Source organism: Triticum dicoccoides, chromosome 1A, assembly GCF_002162155.2.
Source record: "Triticum dicoccoides isolate Atlit2015 ecotype Zavitan chromosome 1A, WEW_v2.0, whole genome shotgun sequence".
NCBI lineage: Eukaryota > Viridiplantae > Streptophyta > Magnoliopsida > Poales > Poaceae > Triticum > Triticum dicoccoides.
The window spans coordinates 132,859,209-132,881,983 of record NC_041380.1 but is presented as its reverse complement, the minus strand read 5'-3'; the positions used below and the strand labels follow the sequence as shown (position 1 = coordinate 132,881,983).

General features: G+C 45.5%; 1 long non-coding RNA gene and 1 pseudogene across 1 annotated transcript; both read right to left on the bottom strand.

Annotated features, from left to right (window-relative positions):
- Window positions 1–8,792: 8,792 nt before the first annotated feature.
- On the bottom strand, window positions 8,793–8,943 carry LOC119296379 (annotated as a pseudogene).
- Window positions 8,944–17,324: 8,381 nt separating this feature from the next.
- On the bottom strand, window positions 17,325–20,441 carry LOC119272921. The gene is made up of 4 exons (XR_005134804.1): window positions 19,995–20,441; window positions 18,569–18,703; window positions 17,819–17,912; window positions 17,325–17,710 (listed from the first exon to the last, which is right to left on the bottom strand). It is a non-coding gene; the product is annotated as an uncharacterized LOC119272921 (long non-coding RNA).
- Window positions 20,442–22,775: the final 2,334 nt, after the last annotated feature.

Sequence of the window (22,775 nt, the reverse complement as noted above, 5' to 3'; positions counted from 1 at the left end):
CCGGTGAGGCGGCGGTGGTCTCCTCCCGATCCAGATCGGGGGAGAGGGGATATTTCGGGGGGGAAGTGGGGGCTGTCGGTGGAGTGGGCGGGGGTGGTGTAGTGGATAAGGTGGGGGGGGAGTGGCCGGCTGGGCCCTGTGGTGGCCCAGTTGGCCTGTGGTCAGCTGGGCCGAAGCCCAGGGGGTTTCTTTTCTCTCTTTTTTTTTGTATTGTTTTCTGTTTTCTTTTTATTTATTTTCTTTTATGTTTTTTTATTTATCTATAAACACTTAGGCATTTAATAAAAATTTGTTTGTTGCATCATAATTACCTTTGTAATATTCGTCAACCACCGAACAATTTTATTTTAAATTTTGAAAACTTTTATTGTTTTCATCAATTTGAATTTTGAATTTGAACGGTTTCGAATTATTGCGAGGATAGCAACAGTAATCAGGATGACGTGCCATGATTAGCGTGGGATTACTGTAGCAAGATTATCCGGGCGTTACATGCATCACCCAGGTGATCCAACGATCATCAAAGCCCTTCCGGAGCAAAACTTCCCAAAGGAAGGACCAACTAACAGTGTCGTAGGCCTTGTGAAAGTAAATTTTCAGGAAGACCGCCTTGAGGTGTTTAGACCGAACCTCATGGAGGACTTCATGGAGAACTAATATCCCATCCAGGATATACCGCCCTTTCAAGAAGGCGGACTGGTTGGGGTGGGTAATGAGGTCCGCAAGCAGGGTCACCCTATTGGCGTACCCCTTTGCCAGAATCCGGAAGATCACATTGATCACCGTGATCGGGCGGAACTGGCGAATGTCGGAGGCCCCCGGCACTTTGGGAATGAGCGAGATGATCCCGTAGTTGAGGCGACCGAGGTCGACGGTCCCAACGTAGAACTCGTCAAAGATGGCCATGATTTCCGGCTTAATCACATTCCAGAAGGTCTGGAAGAATTTCACCGGAAGGCCGTCCGGACCTAGGGGCGAGGAGGGATTCATGCCTCTAATGGCCGTCCAGACCTCATCCTCCGAGAATGGGGCCGTGAGAGCGGCATTCTCCGCAGCGGAGACAAGCTGGCGGCCGGACCAGCAATCGAGGGCCAGAGAAAGGCCACTCCTAGGAGAAGCGGAGAAAAGGGATCGGTAGAACCCGTCGACATGGGTCCTAATGTCGCTCCGGGACTACAGAAGGGATGGACCGTCCCAGAGGAGGGGGATGGTGTTGCGTCTATGGCGGCCGTTCGCTATGGCCTGAAAGTAGGCAGTGTTTGCGTCGCCCTTCAGGACCCATTTCTGGGATCCTCGCAAGCACCAGTAAGCTTCCTCGTCCGGGTAGATGATGGAGAGTTGGTCTTCCAGGTCATACCGAGAGGCTTGCCAATTGGTCCAGGTCGGGGAGGTTTGCCGATTGGTCCAGGTGAACCTGGCACCGATCCTATCTATTTCGTGAAGACCAAGATCGGCAATGCGGTCATTAAACATCTGCATACGTGCATAGTTGACATGGTCTTTGCTCTTGTCTTCCGCGAGTCGAAGGAGGTTAAAATCGCCTCCGACAACCACCGGCAGGGAGGCCGCAGAGACCTTTCGGTTAAGCTCCTCGAGGAAGGACGTGGATCTACTGTGGTCAGCCGGGCCATAGACGATGACAACCTCCCACTTAAAGTGCAGGGCTCGTTCATAGAGCTCCATACTAACAAAGAACTGGCCCCGGTCCATACTCCCCACCTCGAAGGTGAAGGATGCCACCTGAATGGCCGGTGTTCCCACTAGAAGGGAGCCAATGCCACGCAAAGAGGTGGGTGCTCAGCCGGTCAAGCTCCGGCAATGAGAAGTCGGAGTGCATGGTTTCCTGGATCGCCACTATGTCAATATGCTGATCGCGCACGTACTCGGTGAGTTGGTGGCGGCGGCCGTCATGGCCGAACCCGCAGATGTTCCAGAATAAGGCACGCATTAGAGAGCCATTGGGGGGCTGCTTGACCCCAGGACGCGGGAGTCGCTTTGGGCGCGGAGAGCGGCAGTGCGAGAGCGGGTGCGGCCCCGAGGCTCAGCCTCCACCACTGGTGGGCGGCCAACCGCCTCTCTCTCTCCCTCTCTCTCTCCCTCTCCCTCTCCCTCTCCCTCTCCCTCCCTCCCTCTCTCTCTCTCTCTCTCTCTGATTCATAACTATTGTATTCCTCTTGAGAAACAGGTTATAATCTACACTATCAATCTAGTAACCGACTAGTTGTGAACCTTAAAGGACTACTCCATGGAGCTAACGTACCTTGATGCTGTTCATGGTGCTTCCCATATAACTGGTCATATATCAGGAACTTGAAAGTTGTCTCCGCGACCATATGGGATCTCTCAGATACTTTAGTCAGGACAAGCTTAAGAGTAACATATTCATTCTGGTCGCCACTCTTTCAGTCCCTTGGGTTCAGCATCAGGTACCTGCAAATCAAGTCAAGACAAAGTAAGAATGAATTTTGTTCCTGACATGGATGCATCAAGCTATCGAATAGCAGAAAAAAGTAGCAATTTGTACTAGTTAAGCCCCTTCATCACAAACACACTGGAGTTGGTCCATCCTTCATCCTTATCGAGAAGCGAGGAGAAACCATTGATCCTCCATTTGAAGGTTGTCCCCGACCCATTGGAACCCTGGCCTACAAAACAACGATTCTTGCATCGGTAACAGCATCAAAGACCACAATATATAACAGCATCATGCTTGATCCATTAAGTTAGTACAGTTTTGTCAATTTGTGTGAAGTACTATTTGCTCTTCTTGCTCTCTACACAACTAGTTGCGCCGGCACCCCATGTCACGTTTGACTCTTCTAAGTATTCAAGAAAAATGTACTCCCTCCGTCCCACAATATAAGAACGTTTTTGACACTAGTGTAGTGTCAAAAATGTTCTTATATTTTGGGACAGAGGAAGTACTACTGTATGTAGAAAACGATGGGAAGCGCTCTACCCTCTCGTGAGAGGGCCGCGTGGTATTTATTGATAGAGATGGGGCATATCCCATGATCGCATACATGTCTTGGAGTACAAGGGATTAGGAGATAGAGATGAAGTAGTTTAAGTAGATACTAATCTATCTCTAGTCTAACCAGAACTCCAACTAACTATATATGTGCGCCTAGGGCAGGGCCACATGAGATATATTTCAACACACCCCCTTAATCACAACTTGACCAAGTTGAGATTACGCCTGAATTTCTCAAAGCTTTGTGTGGGCAATGCCTTGGTGAAGCCATCTGCAATCTGATCTCCAGAATGAATAAAACGGACATCCAACTGTTTGTTAGCAACTCGTTCTCTTACAAAGTGGAAGTCTATCTCAATATGCTTTGTTCTGGCATGAAAAACTGGATTGGCAGAGAGATAGGTAGCACCAAGATTATCACACCATAAACAAGGAGCTTGCACCTGTATTACCCCAAGTTCCTTCAGCATTGACTGAAGCCAGATAATTTCTGCAGTAGCATTTGCCAGAGCCTTATATTCAGCCTCTGTACTAGACCTAGAGACAGTTGCTTGTTTCTTAGCACACCATGATATTGTTGGGTTTCGTAGTAATTTCAAAAAAATTTCCTACGCTCACGCAAGATCATGTGATGCATCGCAACGAGAGGGGAGAGTGTTGTCTACGTACCCACACAGACCGACTGCGGAAGCGTTGACGCGACGTAGCGGAAGTAGTCGTACGTCTTCACGATCCAACCGATCAAGCACCGAAACTACGGCACCTCCGAGTTCAAGCACACGTTCAGCTCGATGACGATCCCCGGACTCCGATCCAGCAAAGTGTCGGGGAAGAGTTCCGTCAGCACGACGGCGTGGTGACGATCTTGATGTGCTATAGCAGCAGGGCTTCGCCTAAACTCCGCTACAGTATTATCGAGGACTATGGTGGCAGGGGGCACCGCACACGGCTAAGGAATAGATCACGTGGATCAACTTCTGTGTTTCTGGGGTGCTTCTGCCTCAGTATATAAAGGACTAGAGAGGGGGGAGGCTGGCCGGCCATAGGAGGCGCGCCAAGAGAGTCCTACTCCCTCTGGGAGTAGGATTCCCCCCCCCCCCAATCCTAGTTGGAATAGGACTCCTTGAGGGGGGAAAGAGAGAGAGGGGGGCCGGCCACCTCTCCTAGTCCTTGGGCTGCCCCTTTCTCCTGTCCACTAAGGCCCATCAAGGCCCATATGGTTCCCGGGGGGTTCCGGTAACCTCCCGGTACTCCGGTAAAATCCCGATTTCACCCGAAACACTTCCGATATCCAAACATAGGCTTCCAATATATCAATCTTTATGTCTCGACCATTTCGAGACTCCTCGTCATGTCCGTGATCACATCCGGGACTCCGAACAACCTTCGGTATATCAAAATGCATAAACTCATAATATAACTGTCATCGAAACCTTAAGCGTGCGGACCCTACGGGTTCGAGAACAATGTAGACATGACCGAGACACGTCTCCGGTCAATAACCAATAGCGGGACCTGGATGCCCATATTGGCTCCTACATATTCTATGAAGATCTTTATCGGTCAGACCGCATAACAACATACGTTGTTCCCTTTGTCATCGGTATGTTACTTGCCCGAGATTCGATCGTCGGTATTCCAATACCTAGTTCAATCTCGTTACCGGCAAGTCTCTTTACTCGTTCTGTAATACATCATCCCGCAACTAACTCATTTAGTTGTAATGCTTGCAAGGCTTAAGTGATGTGCATTACCGAGAGGGCCCAGAGATACCTCTCCGACAATCGGAGTGACAAATCCTAATCTCGAAATACGCCAACCCAACATCTACCTTTGGAGACACCTGTAATGCTCCTTTATAATCACCCAGTTACGTTGTGACGTTTGGTAGCACCCAAAGTGTTCCTCCGGCAAACAGGAGTTGCATAATCTCATAGTCATAGGAACATGTATAAGTCATGAAGAAAGCAATAGCAACATACTAAACAATCAGGTGCTAAGCTAATGGAATGGGTCATGTCAATCAGATCATTCAACTAATGATGTGACCTCGTTAATCAAATAACAACTCTTTGTTCATGGTTAGGAAACATAACCATCTTTATTAACGAGCTAGTCAAGTAGAGGCATACTAGTGACACTCTGTTTGTCTATGTATTCACACATGTATTATGTTTCCGGTTAATACAATTCTAGCATGAATAATAAACATTTATCATGATATATAAGGAAATAAATAATAACTTTATTATTGCCTCTAGGGCATATTTCCTTCAGATATCAGGTTAGGACCAAAGAATATGCAAAGCCACCTGTGGACCTCCTATCATCTATACTTCCAGCCCAGTCAGCGTCAGTGAATGCACTGACAAGAGTGGACTGAGACCTGCTGAATGTTAGTCCAACATTAACTGTATATTTTACATATCTCAGGATACGTTTAGCAGCAGTCCAATGCAAGGTGGTAGGTGCATGCAGAAACTGACAGACTTTGTTCACAGCAAAGCATAAATCTGGTCTAGTAAGGGTGAGATATTGGAGTGCACCAATCATGCTTCTGTACTGAGTGCTATCTTCCAAACTTAGAGGCTCACCTTCATACAGGGATAACTTTTCTGAGCTAGATAATGGAGTTGGTGAAGGCTTGCAGTTCTGCATCCCAACTCTTTTCAAAAGACCAGTTGCATACTTTTCTTGAGATAAGACTATACCATCTTTGTTTTTCATGACTTCAATGCCCAAGAAGAAATTCAGGTCTCCTAGGTCCTTCAAAGAAAATTCTGAGCCAAGGTCCTTTAGGAGTGTTGTCACTGCTTCATCAGATGAGCTAGTAACAATGATATCATCAACATATATGAGCATGTACATTGTTATATTGGATTTAATGAAAATAAACAATGAAGTGTCAGACTTGCAAGGAACAAAACCAATCCTTTGCAATTTCATGCTTAGACGAGAATACCAGGCTCTTGGGGCCTGCTTCAGGCCATACAGAGCCTTATCAAGTTTGCACACATGGAAAGGTGCATCCTTGTTTTCAAATCCAGGTGGTTGTTTCATGTAAACCTCCTCTTCCAGAACGTCGTGCAAAAACCCATTCTATACGTCCAATTGCCTTAGGCTCCATCTCCTAGATACATCAATAGACAAAAACAATCTGATAGTAGCAGCTTTAACAACTGGGCTAAAAGTATCCTCATAGTCAATACCATACCTCTGTTTAAAACCCTTTGCTACTAACCTAGCCTTATAGCGATCAATAGATCCATCTTCCTTCTTTTTTATTTTATAAACCCATTTGCAATCTACCAAATTTTTACCTTGACCACGTGGAACGAGATGCCAAGTCTTGTTTTTCTTCAAAGCCATGTATTCCTCCTCCATGGCCTTGTGCCACTTAGCATCCCCCAATGCCTCTTCAACAGACTGTGGTTCTCCTGTAGAACAAGCTAATCCAAACTTCAAAAATCTTTTGTAATTCATAGGCTGCAATTTTCCTGTTTGTAACCGTGTGCCCACGTGTGGAACGAGGTGGCACAGCTGATGGTGTAGGCGTCCCGTCCACAGAAGATCCCGCCATAGGATCTCCATGCAGCGACTGGGTAGACGCGCCTGCGCAGTTTGACGAGGCAGGCAAAGGCGAAGACGCGATAGTATCTGTCACGGGCCCCGCGTCCCTTGCGGGAGAAAGCTGGCGCGTGGCCGCCTGCGGGCCAGCACCAGGCGGCTGGTCGGGTGCCTGCTGGACCGTCCCACGGCCCGAGCCGCAGGTGGCTGGCATGGATTGGGCCACACCCACCCTGCAGGGCGCGTCGGATCCCAAGGGCGAGCCCACCTTGGTCTGTCGCTGCTGTAGCGTATCTGCCTGGGATCTGCCGCCTGCGGATCCCGAGGCTGCCGGCGCAGGAGAATCGACCTCATGTTCTGCGCGGCTGGCATCTTCTGCCACATGAAATAAGGGTCCGTTTTGGACAATTTCAACACCATTTTCTTCAGAATAAATTCCTGTGTCATCTGCACCATCATCATGAGACTGAAAAAGGTTATGAGGGTTAGTCACATGATTATTAGAATTGTTTTCATCGCCCCCTTTAGCTAAGCCGGAAAGATGACTAGGGAGAAGAAGGATTTCCTTTCGCAATAGAGCGCCGGCATGAGGGTGTAGATCTTTGAAGGGAAAAACGGTCTCATCGAACACAACGTCACGAGAAATATATACACGGCCTGTGGACACATCAAGACACTTGACACCCTTGTGTTGGGGACTGTAACCAATGAACACGCATTCCTTGGAGCGAAAGGAAAGTTTGCGGGCATTGTATGGTCGAAGATTAGGCCAACATGCGCAGCCAAACACTCGTAAGGAGGCATAGTTAGGTTTGACGTGCAATAGTTTTTCCGTAGGAGTTTGGTAGTTGATGACACGGCTAGGCAGAAGATTAATGAGATAGGTGGTTGTGAGGAATGCTTCATCCCAAAACTTGAGTGGCATAGACGCATTTGCGAGAAGTGAGAGGCCAACCTCAATGATGTGCCGGTGTTTGCGTTCGGCGGAGCCATTTTGTTGGTGTGCGTGCGGGCAAGAGACGTGATGGGAAATTCCCAATTTTGGAAGAATGAGTTGAGTTTCTCATACTCACCACCCCAGTCCGATTGGACTGAAATAATCTTTCGGTCAAACTTACGTTCAACGAGTGCTTGAAAACTTTGAAAAACTTGAAACACATCGGATTTATTTTTGATAAGATAGATCCAAGTAAACTTACTATAATCATCAATAAAGCTTACATAGTATTTGTGTCTACCAACAGAGATGGGTGCTTGCCCCCATACATTAGAGAAAATGAGCTCTAATGGTTGAGATGAAACACTTGTTGACACGGCGTAAGGGCGTAAGGCAATTGATGACTTTCTGCTCTCTGACAAGAATCACACACTGTTTCTAAGCTATACTCACCAACAAAAGGGAGTTTATTTTTCCTAAGCACTCGTTGAACAATAGTAAAGGACGGATGACCTAATCGATCGTGCCACCTTGCTGAAGATAGCTTTATGACACCAAGAACTTGTTTATTTGACGACCTAAAGCGAGGAATCAACGGATAGAGACCACCAACGCATCTAACTTTGTAGAGCACCCTCCTCGTTGCCTGATCCTTTATCAAAAAGAAAAGGGGTGAAACTCAAGTAATACATGATTGTCTAAGGCAATACGATGTACGGAAAGAAGATTTTTGTTTGCATGAGGAGAGTAAAGGATCTTGCGTAGATGAATAGAACGACTAGGGTTTTGAATTCTGAATAACCAATGTGATCTATCCTCATACCTGAACCATTCGCACCATGGATTTGTTCCTGTCCACAGAACTTCTCCCGCACCGTGAGCTTCTCCAGGTCGCCGGTGAGATAATCGGTTGCCCCACTGTCGAAGTACCAATTTGTATCGACGCCGTATTGAGTAGCAGCTGCAACCTTTTCTTCTAGTGCATCATCATCGAAACGGTACCAACAGTCCTTGGCACTGTGCCCGAACTTACCACAAATCTGGCATTGGATTGGGTCATTGTTCCTGGCGTTGTTGCCAGGTGCAGGGCCGCCTAGACCTCTGGGACCTCCTGGGCCGGGATGGGAACCCTTGTTGTTGGAGTAGAAAGGGCGCCCGTTGCCTTGCCGTTTCTTGTAGCCGCCACCGCCGTTGTTCTGCTTCTTGTACCCGCCGCCGTTTTGCTTCTGTGGCGGAGGAGGAGGGCCACCACGACGAGCAGCAAGGTTGGCAGAAGACTTGAAGCCACCGGTGCCTCCACCCCACCTGTGAAGAGCTCGACGTGCTGGTCGAAGTTGCAGACCGCCGAGTAGAGGAAGTCGACGGTGACCGGCTCGGTGTGGGTGTCCAGAGCCGAGACTACAGAGTTGTAATCAAGGTCTAGCCCCGCAATGATGAAGGAGAGGAGTTCGTCCTCTTCAAGTGGCCTCCCAGCAGCGGCGAGTTCGTCCGCCAGTGATCGCATCCGGCCAAAGTAGACCGAAGCAGATTGCGTTCCCTTCTGAGCATTGGCTAAAGCTATGCGGATGTTATTGATGCGGGAACGAGATTGTGAGGCAAACATATTACCCAGGGAAGTCCACATCGCGTGCGCCGTCTTGATGGAGACGACAGAGACGAGCACGTCTCTCGTCAGGTTGCTGAGGATGTGCCTGAGGACCTGCTGGTCCTGCCGAACCCATGCTTCATATGCCGGGTTGGGGATGTCCTGCTCCTTGCCATCCTTGTCCTTGGCGGTGATCAGCTTCTTCGGTGCAGGGATGGAGCCGTCGAGGTAGCCATATAGGCCAGCGCCAAGGAAGTGGGGGAGGATCTGAGCCCTCCAGAGGAGATAGTTCTCCCTGGTTAACTTCTCTGGAAGCTGAGGACTGAGGCTGGAGAGGGTAGAGGTGGAGGAGGAGGACGCCATGGATTTGTTTTGGTGTAGATCGGTTTGTCTCAGAACGAAGGGGAAGAGGTCGCTCTGATACCATGTAGAAAACGATGGGAAGCGTTCTACCCTCTCGTGAGAGGGCCGTGTGGTATTTATTGATAGAGATGGGGCATATCCCATGATTGCATACATGTCTTGGAGTACAAGGGATTAGGAGATAGAGATGAAGTAGTTTAAGTAGATACTAATCTATCTCTAGTCTAACCAGAACTCCAACTAACTATATATGTGCGCCTAGGGCAGGGCCACATGAGATATATTTCAACACTGTATATGTTATTGGGAATTTCAAAGCATCTGTATGATGGTTACTTTAACTGAACAGGAGGTGAAAGAAAAGGATGAACACCTTCTTTTTTGCATGTCATAATACATTTCGTTTGTCTTCCAGTAAAATAATTCAACTCCTCTTTTCTGAGTTTTGTGAAACAGTCTGAACCCTGTTTGTAAAATGAACCATCTAGACTAATTCAAGTAATAAGCAAAGCAAATGCTCAAAATAAACCCTTACAGCCACCAGTAACAACAATGCTCAAACAAATTATTATGGCAAGTTGCCCAGTAAGAAGCAAAATGAAGCTAGCTCAAAAGAAACCCTTACTGCAGGCCAGTAACACAGGAGTTGCCCATAGCTCTTGCACTTGGTCTCTCCAGGAATCCTCTGCAATCAAAATCAATCACCGTGTCATAAATCAACATATATACGCTCCGCTAAGAACATAGAGAGTTGTGGTACATTAGAAACAAATGAACATGATAATCTCAAAAGGCACGTCAGATCTCAACCAAATATCTACCGCTAAAAAGGGAAATGAAGATCAAGAGCTCCACAAACGCAGAAAATTGTAATCGAGAAAAAGCACGTAGCCAAGAACTTGCTTCAAAAAACCACAACCCATGAGCAAGTAATACTAATTAATAATCCTACCAAAAGAAGATGGCAAGTTTGTCCCTTTGATAGATCACTGGATCGGTTAGGGTTAGGAATTCTCCGGTAGACCTACTTCTGCTGGTGCACACGAACTCGATCCAGTGCCGACCATGGTGAAGTAGGGGCCGGTGATGGCAGAGAGATGGCGACGGTGATGGAGCTTCCCGTCAGCACCGCGCTAACCCTAGATCGGAAGGGATTGTCGGTGGGGTTTGTGGCAGCGATTAACCTCGTAAGTCATGCCCCGGCCCCCACCTCTTTTTATATAGCGCGGGTCATAGGGGGCCACCAACCATGGTTTGGTTGGGCGCCCCCGATCAGGGCGCGAGTCAAGGGCCCGTTCGACCCGTTGGGTTCGAACGGGATAGAGATCAACCTAACATTCTCCCCCTTGATCTCAACTTTACTTTTAACTTTATACTTTCTAGTTTATTTGTTTCATCACATATTGGTACATAGAGCATGTTTCATCGTCACAGCTTAATTGCCGTTAGAATCATACAACTACAACATACGTTATGATCAGAAGCAAATTCTGTTCCTTTTGGGCCTATCCAGAAATCATAAGGCTTTCCCTTAAACCCATGCCGGCTAAGTGTTCCTTGAACACATTGGGTGGTAAGCCTTTCGTTAGTGGATCCGCAAGTATATCCTTTGTCCTTGTATGCTCGAGACTTATAGTTTGATCCTGGATTTTATCTTTCACAACATAATACCTTATCTCTATTATTTTGGCAGCATTACTCGACTTGTTATTGTGAGCGCAAAATACTACGGGTTGGTTGTCGCAGTACATCTTTAGTGGTTTGTGAATACAATCTACCACTTTCAAGTCGGGTACAAATTTCTTTAGCCATATCGCCTGCCCCATGGCTTCGAAGCATGCTATGAATTCTGCATACATCGTGGATGATGCAACTATCGACTGTTTGGAGCTTTTCCACGAAATAGCTCCCCCAGTGAGAGTGAAGACGTATCCTGACGTGGATTTTTGATCATCTCTGTCCCCCGCAAAATCTGCGTCTGAATACCCTTTTATCTCTAGGGCATCATTTCTCCTGTATATTAGCATGTAGTCCTTCGTGCCTTGTGCATAACGCAATGCTTTCTTTACCATCTTCCAGTGCTCCATGCCTGGATTCTCTTGATATCTACCGAGTACCCCGGTGATAAAAGCTAAGTCAGGGCGAGTGCACACTTGTGCATACTGTAAGCTGCCAACTGCCGAAGCATATGGTACTGCTTTCATTTGATCGATCTCGTACTGGTTCTTGGGACATTGGAATTTCCCAAAACTATCACCCTTGACTATAGGAGCAGGTGTGGCTTTACTCGCATGCATATTATACTTTTTAATAACCTTTTCTAAATATGCTTTCTGCGATAGTCCTAAGACTCCATTGTTCCTATCTGGGTGAATTTCTATGCCCAAAACATATGATGCTTCACCTAGATCTGTTATGTCAAAATTTGAGGATAAGTATTTCTTTGTTTCTTGTAGTAGACTAACATCACTACTAGCAAGCAGGATATCATCCACATACAAGATTAGGAAAATATATTTCCCGTTTTTAAACTTTGCATAAATGCAATTATCCTCAATATTTTCTTTAAATCCAAAACTTTTAATTGTTTGATTAAACTTTAGATACCACTGGCGAGAGGCTTGTCTTAATCCATAAATGGATTTCTTTAGGCGGCATCCCATATTTTCCTTGCCTTCCATGATAAAACCATGGGGTTGTTTCATGTAGACCTTTTCTTTTAAATCACCATTCAGAAATGCTGTCTTAACATCCATTTTATGTAACTCTAAATCAAAATGAGCAACTGATGCCATTATGATTCTGAAGGAATCCTTACATGAGACTGGAGAAAATGTCTCATTGTAATCTATCCCTTCTCTTTGTGTAAATCCTTTTGCCACGAGTCGTGCTTTGTACTTTTCTATATTCCCTTTAGAGTCATACTTAATTTTGTAGACCCATTTATAGCCTACTGTTTTGGCTCCTTTAGGAATTTCCTCTGAGTCCCAAACATCTTTGGAACTCATCGATTTCATCTCGTCTTCCATTGCCTTCATCCACTTCGATAAATGAGAGCTTCTCATGGCTTCTTCATATGAGGTGGGATCTTTTTCCATATGAACCATTTCTGTGTTATAAACTTTAAAGTCAGTAGAAATAGCTGACTTTCTTGGTCTTGTAGACCTTCTAAGGGCCTCATTTTTTGGCACATTTTGTGCCTCAACTTCGGGAACTTCTTCTAAAATTTGATGTTGCACCTCCCTTTCATGCTCAACAATGGGTTCAATCAACTCCTGACGGACAAGTTCCGGGTCTACTCCCATAGTTGTCATGAGTGGAGTTGCAACTGGTAGTGAGAAAAATGGCTCCTGAATCATCGGATTAGGTGCATGCACCCTCTTCTCCTCAAGATCAATTTTCTGAGCTACCAAGCTACGCCTCATCATTTCGTCCTCTAAGAAGACTGCATGTCTCGTTTCTACAAACTTTGTATATTTGTCTGGGCAGTAGAAATGAAAACCTTTTGATCTGTCTGGATAGCCAATGAAGTGGCAACTTACTATTTTGGGATCTAACTTTACAATGTTTGGATTAAACATTTTGGCCTCAGTAGGGCACCCCCACACCCTGAAGTGTTGTAGGGAGGGCACCCTTCCTGTCCATAGCTCATACGGTGTTTTCGGCACCGACTTGCTTGGTACTCTATTGAGAATGTGAATGGCGGTTTTAAGTGCCTCCATCCACAATCCAAATGGCAAGTTGGAATAACTCATCATGCTGCGCACCATATCCATAAGTGTACAGTTGCGCCTTTCAGCTACTCCATTTTGTTGAGGCTCGCCCGACATTGAATACTGGGCTATTATGCCAGTCTCCTGCAAGAACTTTGCAAAAGGTCCAGGGACTTGGCCATATGGAGTGTGCCGACCGTAGTACTCTCCCCCACGGTCGGACCTTACTATCTTTATTCTTTTATTATGCTGATTTTCAACTTCAGCTTTGAATATTTTAAATTTATCCAACGCTTCAGATCTTTCTTTGATTGGATAAATATAACCATAGCGAGAGTAATCATCTGTGAATGTTATGAACGAGTCATATCCATCCACACTTTTCACCGGAAATGGTCCACAAATGTCAGTGTGGATGATTTCTAGTGTGCTTGTGCTATGGATTGCACATTTTTTTGATTTGTTTTATATACTTTCCTTTAATGCAATCTACGCATTGTTCTAAGTCTGAGAATTCTAACAGAGGAAGAATTTCACTTTTGACTAATCTTTCTATTCTCCCCTTCGAAATATGGCCCAAGCGACAGTGCCATAATTTCAATGAGTCGAATGTTCTCTTTCTTTTCTTTTGTTCTTTATTCGACGCGGAAACATGTTCATTCACATTGCATATAGAATGCACTTTTTCACGAAGTGATAACAAATAAAGCTCACCGTGTAGTAAAGCATTACCCACATAAGCATTATTATACCATATGGCACACTTGCCATGTCCAAAATAACACTCATAATTTTCTTTGTCCAAACATGAAACGCTAATTAAGTTTCTATTACATGAAAGAACATAAAGAACATCTCTAAGTAGAAGCTTGAATCCATCAGCTAACTCCAAGGAGATGTCGCCGACAGCTTCAACTTTCGCTTGAATTCCATTAGCTACTTCAATGCATCTTTCTCTTCTTAGCGTAGTCCGGGTCGAATGGAATCCTTGTAAACAATTTGCAACATGAACAGTTGCCCCTGAGTCAATCCACCAAGTAGATTTTGAAAATTGTGTGTACAAGAATTCATTAACTAAGGAAACAATGTTGTTACCTTGCTTTGCCATTAAGGACTTCAGCCAAACAGGGCAGTCTTTCTTGTAATGCCCGGTCTGCTTACAGTGGAGACAAGTGTCTTTGTCCACTAGGAAAGACTGTTGCTGACGCTGATGCTGATAGGGAGCTTTTCCTTGTGGCTTTGAAGGAGAACTTTTGTTGTTTTGATTGTAGTTCTTTTTCTTGTGATCCTTCACATAGTTAAGTGTACCACCATGTGAGGCTTTTAGTCTGTCCTCTTCTTGGACACACATCGCTATTGTCTTTTCAATGTCCCATGTTCCAAGTGACATATTGTAGTTCACAACAAAAGTTTCAAACTTCTTTGGCAGCGAAGCTATGACCAGGTGGACCGGGAGCTTTGGTTTGATCTCCAAATCCTCATCCATGGGCTTTAACTTTGCTGCCATATTGCTCATCCTGAGGATGTGCTCTCTTATTCCACCACATGTGTAGTGTTCTGTCACCAGTTGTTTTAACACCTGGGTGACATATATCTTTGAAGAGCCAGTGAACTGGCTCTTTATTTTTGTAAGCAACTCCCCTGCAGAAGTGCACTCTGCAATGGAGCCCACAATGGTGCTCTCAATTGTATTCTTTATAAAGGCCATGCACTTTTTGTTTGCATTGACCCACTTTTGGTTTTCTATGATGTAGGACATCTCCAAAGGAGCACAATCCCTCCTCTTTTTAGCCCATGCATCATCATCATCAGTGGTCTCTCTTACTGGCTCTGTAGGTATGACCAGTTATGGTTCATCCAGAACCCAGTCCAGATCAGCACAGACAAATGCCAGTTCAACTTTCTTCCTCCACTCAGTGTGATTGTCACCTCTGAGTGTCGGAACTTCTTTTAGGCAACTCATCAAGTGAAAGCCTCCTGAAATCAAAATTTAAGTGACATCAATATAACAATCATATGCATTAATCTAACGTTGGTCAAATTAAACATATAATTGTCTATGCAATTAAATCTATATTACCGTTGGGCAGAAATTAGAAATAAATGCACCTTTAAATTTCAATAATAAAACATGATCATTTTAATAACGTTGGCCATAAACATAACATAATCATATTCATTCTAATAATCACTTTAACATGCTCTTAAAAACATAATTCTATTTAAACTTTTATTTTCTTTGTAAAAGAGCACTATTAATTATTTACGCAACGGAAAAACATGAATAAAAAATTCATGAACTTTTTACATTTTACAGAAACTTTTCTTTGACTAAATAAAAATCATAAACTTTTTTATTTTCTTTATAAAATTCATGAACATTTCTTTTCTGAGAATTTCCTATTTTCATTTTCAGAAACTTTTACTGTATACTTTTCTATTTTCTAAACAAAAAAATTCGTTGGAAAAAGTTGCATAGAAAAACTATGTGAAATTTGCCCCAAACAATAGGCAAAAAACAGAAAACGTCGGCTCAGTCGCTCTGCTTTTCGGCCCAGCCAGCGGGTGCAGCCTCCCTTTCGGCCCAGCTGCCTGCCAGCGGCCCAGCACGCACGCGAGCCGGCCATAGCCCAGCCGCTCACTCATAATCGGCCCAGCGGCCCAAAAACCAGCGCTAGGGTTTGCTGGTGGCCGTCGGATTCAATCCGACGGTCCAGCGCGATATCCGCTCGATCAAAACAGGTCGCAGGCCATCGGGAGGAAAACCCTAGCACTCATCCCCCCCCCCCCGCGCCGCTCGCTGCTTCTGTCTCTCTGTGGCGGCGGGTCTATGCCAGTGCTCTGGTCGCGGCGACAGCGAGCCGACGACGGCGTCAGACGCCACCGCCCGACGGCTCTTTCCCTTCCCCTTATGTTCCTGTCCACATCTTGGGGCATGGCGAGGGAGAGAGGGACGCAGCTGCACCCTCCTCTGTTCCCCATCTCGCCCATGGTTCTCTCTAGCCGTCGGCCAGCCGCCGACGGCGAGGCTCCTCGGCTTAACAAGGGTCCTCCTTTCCTTTCCCCTTCTCTGTTTCCTCCCTCCCTCTATCCACCGAAACCAATGAGAGAGAGAGGGATCAGAGGCGCCAACAGAGCCCTGCTCTGCTCCTTTGTGCGATACAGCGGCGCCTCCCCTGTCCCCCTTGCCGGTGCGCGCGAGCTCCCGAAGGAGAGCGTGTCATCGTCAAGCGGTTCGGTGGTGGTGCCCTTTGCCCCTTGCGGGGTAGTGTTCTTCGTCCCGGATCCTCGGTGTGCCGATGCGATTCGGGATCAAGAGGAACGGCGCGGCCGGAGCGGCGGCGCAACTTTTCTTTGAGATTTCTTTGCCCTCTTTTTGCTGTTAGGGTTCTTTGGGGAGGGGAACTTTTTTTCTTTGTGATCTATATCAACTGAAAAATCCTATACCCAACTTGTCTGATACAATTGATAGATCACTGGATCGGTTAGGGTTAGGAATTTTCCGATAGACCTACCTTCTGCTGGTGCAGACGAACTCGATCCAGCGCCGGCCATGGTGAAGTAGGGGCCGGTGATGGCAGAGAGATGGCGGCGGTGATGGAGCTTCCCGTGAGCGCCGCGCTAACCCTACATCGGAAGGGATTGTCGGTAGGGCTTGTGGCAGCGATTAACCTCGTAAGTTGTGCCCCGGCCCCCACCTCTGTTTATATAGCGCGGGTCACAAGGGCCCACCAACCATGGTTTGGTTGGGCGCCCCCGATCAGGGCGCGAGTCAAGACCCGTTTGACCCGTTGGGTTCGAACGGGATAGAGATCAACCTAACACCCTTCACCTTCCTTCTCCCCACCTCACAATACAAAGTTAGATCTGTGCAGATCATAGGCAAAAGATCAAGATGACCTTCCAAGGCAGCGAAGGTCTCAACCAAAATAATTGTTAGTGAACGACTAGTAAGTATGCACGTGCAACGCACGTCTCGACTAATATTATAATCATATATGACAATTGTAAAAATATTTTCTTCATTCACAAATATAATATGTGTTTGAATATTTTAACATAGACTACATACTGATTGCAATAAGTGAACAAACACACTAAAACATGTCTATATACATCCGATTAACAATACATAGTTCAAAAACCAGTATGTAGACAAAGAGGAAACAAAATAAACAGAAGAGGAATTGAACTTTGTACATGCCTTTATCCTTTTCTTCTCGTATCTATGAAGTTCACATGCAGTTCTCCTCCATGGTTTAAAAAACCCGAAGAGAAATGACTAAATAACTCATTAAAGCCCGGAACTCGTCCAACATGATCTTCTCAGAGGACATAAAAGAATGACTATAATATCCAACTCATTGTTGGCGACGGTCTTAAATGTAATTAGTATAGCAGTGCCAATCTCATGTCATGTCTCATGAGGAACTTCTTCATCCTTGCTTGAAGAATAGATCGTCGAGTGAGGTGTCATACTCGGTCCTCCTGAAGCTCTCTTTGCCTAATCTTAGTCTTGCCAGCCCGTACTTCGCGGTGTCCAAACAAGAGGCAACTTCTTTTGGAAATTTCTAGGTGCCCTGTAATGTACACACACACACAAAATATGTGAGGACCCGAGTTAGAAAACCGTGGAAAAACAATAAGATCAAGTGAGGAAATAGTGAAAACTTACATACCATCATTTGCACTTCGGTCTTAGTCCTAGTGAAGCGGTGTATGAAGGATGGCCATGTGACACATGGCAGAGCGGCAATAGGTTGCACAATTTAGCTATGGCATAATAACAATTAGCTAATTGAACTGTGTATGACAAAATACAAGACAAAATGAGAAAAAGACACAACAAATATGTCCCAAAAAAGGACCAGCTACTCTGCGAACCAAGTTTCGAAAATAATTGACAACTTTGAAACTTTCAGCTAGAATACCGATTAATGGAGCTGGAATACCGACTAATGGACAGATTATAGCAACACAAAAAATGAAATAAAAGTTCTAGGATAGGTGAAGCGCTGCAAGCATGTATGTAGCTCTGAGCATAAAACTCAGTCACAAATTCCTACGTGTATCAATCTAGTTTGGAACACCCTACTCTGAATTTCCATCAGAGCAAGAGCACCGCTATGTTTTCGCAAAAATCTTCTCAAGCTAAAATCTGCCCCTCAGAAAGCGGCAAGTAGCCAGTGGAAACACATATCATAGCTGATCAAGAAACAGGTCATTGTGTCTACCAATACATTCAATCATCAGTCGAATTGACAAATTGGCAATACAAAGAATGCCAAGATTGATAAATGAATAGTCATTTCTCTTAGTTCCTTTCAGGCTCATCTTGTTTGCAAATGAGCAGTTCATCAACATCAGTAGTACCAAACCCATATCCATCTCACCGTCCTTGTGCACGAACAGGGAGCATGCCAACTTACCAAAGGACAAGGATGCAGGTCAAGGAGAGGTGCTAGTTGATGCTGATGGAAATGGGCTTGATCTCCTTCAGTGCAGTGGATGAGATGGCAGTGACAATCTGTTCACGTGCATCATTCCATATTTCTCACCAATGCCTACAATTTATGGAATAAGATCATATCATGAAAAAACAAATAGACTGAAGAAAGAATATAGTAAGGACAATTTTTTTAGGGAATATGACTAAAAACACTGATTGACAAAAAGAAAAAAAATAAAACAAGAGGATCTGAAGACTGATATATAACTAAAATCTCAGGATTAAAAGACTGAAGAATGATGCATTTGTTGCCGTAACACTTTTACATTCAGTTAAAGAAGTGTGCTGATATCTAGATACAACAGATGGATACCCTGTCCTACATCATGCGTTCATGCATGTCGATCTGTAGCGATGGCATCGTTGCCATGATCGCCCCTTCCATAGATCCAACTTGTCATAGCCGGATTCATGCAGATCGAGGTCACAGTCACCGGATCCGTGCAGATCAAGGTCGTGTTCACCAAATCCGTGCACATCCAACTTCCAGATACCTACTGACAATGGTATAAATTATTGTCCTTTTCTGACTGTTTTTCTGGAGCACAACATTTAGTTTTATCCTTGTTATCAAATCCGTGAACATCCAACTTCCAGATACCTACTGACAATGGACTTCCCTGATGTCCTTTGGTTTGGAGGAATTTTGTAAGATTTTCATAGGATAGGATTTCTATAGGAAAAATTCCTTCAGAGCTCTTTGGTTTGTAGGAATGAAATCATATTCCTGTGGAGGAATTCTTCCTATCCTTCACATTTCATAGGAAAATAAACATTAGCCTAGACTCAATGGAAAAAATCCTATGGCGTGAATTAAAGGGCATCTCCTTTTCTATTCCTATGCATAGGATTTGAGAAGCATGTCATCTCATTTCCTATGACTTTCCTATTCCTATGATTTTCCAATCCTATGAACCAAAGGAGGCCTAAAGCGTAAACATGCATTTCCTTACCTGCCCTGCTCTTGGCCATCTACGAGCTGCGTGCTTGTAAGGGATCGAGGCCGCCCACCCCACCTGAACAACCCATGGTTGCTGTTGATTTAGGTTATTTCCCAACATAATTTTTTGTTTGTCTAGGGCTCTAGGCCGTAACTTTTTGGTTGATTCATTCAACTTTATAGCTGCATAGAATCGATGAAAAGCTTTGTGAGCATAAACACAAACACTTGGTGGTCAGGGTTTTTTCGGATTATCCTATTTATGCGATCTGAGGCATGAATCAACAAAAATTATGTGTATGCGCCAACGCAAGGAGCCCAGCTCATTCCACGGTATGGTATAGTGGGCGAGATAATTTATTAATCTTCTCTCTGCTTCAAGGAAGAGACGAATGAAACTACTGACCTTTCTCTGGCCAGCGGGCAGAGGGCATGGGATGGTGTTGTGCATGTCTAGCGGCGGGAGGAAGGAGGAGCTGGCATCAGGGAGCACGACGACAGCAGGGAAGTCCATGCTGCGGCACGCCGGAAGCCGGAGGAACGCGCCGCCTACACGCACGCGCCCTCCACCCCAGAGCCGCCATGGCACCGTCACGCCCCCCGTGCCACAAGGGACGGCTCCCTCAGCTTCGCCGCCACGTCCTGGCCGCCTATTGTGTTCGGCGCTGCCGCCGATGGTCGAGGGACCCCGCCGCCGACGACGAAGGCCGAGCCCGCTGCGTCCCGCGCCACCGCCGCTACTCGATAGAGGAGAGGGACCACGCCGCCCGTCGGCGTAGGCCAAGCCCGTTGCACCCCGCTCCACTGCCGCTGCTCGAGGAAGGAAGGTCGTGCGCCGCTGGGGGTGTTTGTTTCATTTAGTCCCAAATGCCTAGTTTAGTCCTAAAAAGTCCCTCCCGTTTGGTAAAAAAGTCTCTAAGAGGGGAACTTTTTCTAGTCCCTACACAAAAAAAGTCTCTGGAAACAAACACCCCCTTATTTTAGCGAGCTACGGCGGCGATAGGTGCGAGGAGGCAGGGCTAGAAAGATTTAATCACGGAGAAGTTAGCGATTAGAATTGCGTGATTGTAGGGACGTCGGACGCGTATGTGGAATATTTCTATGCAGGTGAAGCACGGTCAGCTAATGGAAATTGCTATGCGCATACGGTAGAGGTATTAGATCAACTATGGCTGTTAGATTCAGATTTGTGTGACTAATCGTGCGGTGGGGAGTGGATCGTCCGGTGTGCTGGGGTAATTACGGGGTGTATTTAAGAAATTTCTTGTTGGATTGTCTAATAGTAAGTCGCAGTTTGAGGCGGGTTGTCCACCATCGTAGCTTGCAAATTTGAGCCGTCAAATGTCCGGGACGCTTCCATGGACAGTGATTGGACATGCCTCAAATTTTACCATTAATTTGCAACCACATTACCCTATTTTCAAAATATCTATTACATGCAGGGCCATGCACGACAATCTTCCTATTCGATTTGGGCCCATTGGGCTGTCAAAACACACTAAAAATTGCTTACTGTAGTAGGGCTATCAACGTACGTATGAACGAGACGAACTTGACACTTAATGAACAATCACCAATTTATGAAATGCAGTCTACTATCAAGTTATCTCACTCACGCAACAAGAATTGATAGACATACACAACAACAGAGAAGTTTGCTGCCATGCACCGGCGCGACTATTTAAGCCAGTCGGTGTCCGCCTCGCGTGGCAATGTGGGACTAAAATTTGGGTGCACCAATGAGAGAGGATGAAGTTTATGTCGCTGCAGATGGGATCGCTATGACCTGCAGCGGGGTCGGCGGACGCTCCCGGGCGCCGCCATATCTATCCCATAGTTGGGCTAGATATGAGGGGTGCCGGTCAGCTCGAACGTTTGAGGCGGGTTTGGAGTACCCGGCTGTAGATGCTCTGAGCACCTCCGCGAGACTAAGCTGACATATCAGCTTAAGATTTTATGAAGTCACCATAGGTGCCTCGTAGTCGACGAAAACATCTCCTCTCACTGAACACGCATCGTCGAGAGTCCTGAAATTAATGCGAACACCAGTGCTTGAACCCCGGTGGGCTAGGGATACCACTATCCACATAATCATCCAACCACAGATTGGTTCATACAAGGGGTTAAACATAATAGAACCAATACTCCCTCTGATCCATATCAATTGGCGAACACTTACTAGAACTTTGTACTAAAGTTGTACTAAATGTGCGTCAATTAATTTGAATATTCCAATCGACCGACCTGGGTCCAATGGAATTTCAACCGACTCTTACAAGCTTAAGATCTAATGTAACCGTTTTGCGGGGTTGTAGTTGAAATTTATAGTCGACATGTAGTCTAGAGATGCGAACCAATCTGTGGTTGGGATGGTTAGATGGACAGTGATATTTTCATCCTATCAGGGTTCAAATCATGGTGCTCGCATTTATCCTGGATTTATTTCAGGATTTCGGACAATATGCTTCCAGCAGAAGAAGATGTTCTCGTCGATTACGAGGCGCCTACAGTGACTTTGTAAAATCTCAAGATGATATGCCGACTCAGTCTCTCGGAGATGCTCGTATGGATAGAATGTGCGATGTGCGTTCATAAGGATGAGTGTATGCATGTTTACATGAGCGCTTGTGTTTGTACTGTGTTTAAAAAAAGACATGTAGTCTGGAGATGTAAAGTTGAATTAGCATTGAATCCAAAACATATGTTGTTTCGGGCCATGGGGAATTTCAACCGGCTTTTGCAAGCTCACGATTTAGGTGGTGTTTGGTTCTCTAGTCCTAGAACTTTTTCTAGACCCAACTAAAAAGTCTCTAGTCCCTAAAAAGTCCTTTCCTGTTTGTTTCTAGAGACTAAAAAGTCCCTAGTCCCTTCCTAGAGGTTATTAAATGACCATGTTGCCCCTAGTATATAGAAAAATAACAATCAAATAACATCATGGAGTGGCTGGCCAATGGATGCATGGAGGGGCATTGTTGGAAAAGTCCCAAAAAGTCTCAAAAAGACTCTCTTTGAGAGTCTTCTTCATTTAGTCTCAAATGCCTAGTTTAGTCCCTAAAAAGTCTCCTCCGTTTGGTAAAAAAGTCTGTAAGGGAAACTTTTTTTAGTCCCTACACAAAAAAATCCGTGGAAACAAACACCCTCTTAACGAAATGGTATTGGGGTTGTTTTTAGAGGAAAAGGGCTCACG